The sequence below is a fragment of the Ursus americanus genome, chromosome 7, assembly GCF_024610735.1.
Source record: "Ursus americanus isolate L20-20 chromosome 7, mUrsAme1.1.p, whole genome shotgun sequence".
NCBI classification, from domain to species: domain Eukaryota; kingdom Metazoa; phylum Chordata; class Mammalia; order Carnivora; family Ursidae; genus Ursus; species Ursus americanus.
Window position 1 is genome coordinate 33,563,481 of NC_142133.1, and position 2,465 is coordinate 33,565,945.

Below are 2,465 nucleotides of genomic sequence, written 5' to 3' on the forward strand. Positions count from 1 at the left end.
CACCTTTGAAATGCTAAAAAAGAAAGAAAGAAGGAAGGAAGGAAGGAAGGAAGGAAGGAAGGAAGGAAGGAAGGAAGGAAGGAAGGAAGGAAGAGAAAGAAAGAAAGAAAGAAAGAAAGAAAGAAAGAAAGAAAGAAAGAAAGAAAGAAAGAAAGAAAAGAAAGGAAAAAGCTTATTTGCTGAGCTAAACTTCCATTGGACAAAACATCTGGGTACCCAGAGTGCAGATGGAGTGCCTGCAATGATTAAGCACACATTTATTTTTGCTTCTATGATGAAGATGGAAGCTATTCACACAGTACTGAGGCACATTATGTTCTCCACTAGACTATGCTGGCACCAAGGGGCCATATACATCATATATGAAGATTATCTTCCACAATGAAAGTCATTTTGTCAATTCAAGAGATAGATAAATTTATTACCCTTTCAAGAGGTTTTGTCAAGAACTAAAGGTAAAATATTAAGTTCTTAATTATACAAATGTTCATTAGATTTCAAAAAAGTCTTAAAATGCACTTGACCACTCTCTCACACCATACACAAAGATAAACTCCAAATGGATGAAAGACCTCCATGTGAGACAGGAATCCATCAAAATCATAGAGGAGAACAGAGGCTGTAACCTCTTTGACATCGGCCACAGCAACTTTTTCCATGACACATCTCCAAAGGCAAGAGAAACAAAAGATAAAATGAACTTGTGGGACTTCATCAAGATAAAAAGCTTCTGCACAGCAAAGGAAACAGTCATCAAAACAAAGAGGCAACCCACGGAATGGGAGACAATATTTGCAAATGATACTACAGATAAAAGACTGGTATCCAAGATCTATAAAGAACTTCTCAAACTCAATACACGAGAAACAAATAACCAAATCGAAAAATGGGCAGAAGATATGAACAGACACTTTTCCAATGAAGACATAGAAATGGCTAACAGACACATGAAAAAATGTTCAAAATCATTAGCCATCAGGGAAATTCAAATCAAAACCACATTGAGATACCACTTTATACCAGTTAGAATGGCAAAAATGGACAAGACAAGAAACAACAAATGTTGGAGAGGATGTGGAGAAAAGGGAACCCTCTTACACTGTTGGTGGGAATGCAAGTTGGTACAGCCACTTTGGAAAACAGTGTGGAGGTCCCTCAAAAAGTTAAAAATAGAGCTACCCTATGATCCAGCAATTGCACTACTGGGTATTTACCCCAAAGATACAGACGTAGTGAAGAGAAGGGCCATATGCACCCCAATGTTCATAGCAGCATTGTCCACGATAGCTAAACGGTGGAAGGAGGCGAGATGCCCTTCAACAGACAAATGGATAAAGAAGATGTGGTCCATATATACAATGGAATATTTATACTCAGCCATCAGAAAGAATGATTATCCAACATTTGCAGCAACATGGACGGGACTGGAGGAAATTGTGCAAAGTGAAATAAGTCAAGCAGAGAAAGACAATTATCATATGGTTTCACTCATTTATGGAAGATAAGAAACAGCAGGGAGATCGGTAGTAGAAGGAAGGGAAGAATGAAGGGGGGGTAAACAGAAGGGGGAATGAACCATGAGAGACTATGGACTCTGGGAAACAAACTGAGGGCTTCAGAGGGGAGAGGGTGGGGGATTGGGATAGGCCGGTGATGGGTATTAAGGAGGGCATGTATTGCATGGAGCACTGGGTGTTATATGCAAACAATGAATCATGAAACACTACATCAAAAACTTATGATATACTGTATGGTGACTAACATAACATAATTAAAAAAAAAGAAAAGTCTTAAAATGCTTAAAGGCTGGATATGTTTTTTGTTGATGATGGTGAAGTATTTGCTTGCTTATGTTTACATTTTAAAGCAATGAACAGTCTGAGAACAATTTAAGAGGGAGATTCTTTTGGTCTGGCTCATCTGGAAAATAATTTCGGCCCATATAAATGAGGTAAATAATTCCCTTTAAGATAATGGTCAGCATGTAGTGGCTATGAAGTCTTAGCCAACCTGCAAAATCAACGAGGCCCATGACTCCCAAATACTTATAAAGTATTGGACCAAGCAACAAGATGGACCATGAAGGGGCCAAGGCCTACCTAGCCTCCATTCTAAGTCAGCTTTTTTCCTTTATGTTCAATTTTATAATACTATGTTCCTCTTCCTTATTATACTTCTCACAATTGTAATTTTACATTTTTAATTATCTTTTTGATATGTCAACTTGGTTATAATCCCCAGTGAGTCAATCAAATACCAACCAGGGTGTTGCTATGAAGGTATTTTGTATGTGTGATTAAAGTTCATAATCAGTTGACTTTAAGCAAGGGAGATTTTTCAAGATAATCTTGGTAGAGCTGATTCGCTCAGTTGAAAGACCTTAAAATCAAAGCTGGGGTGTCCCTAAAGAAGAAGAAATTTGTGTGTGGACAGTAGCTTCAGCCCTTGACTAAGAGATCCTAGCT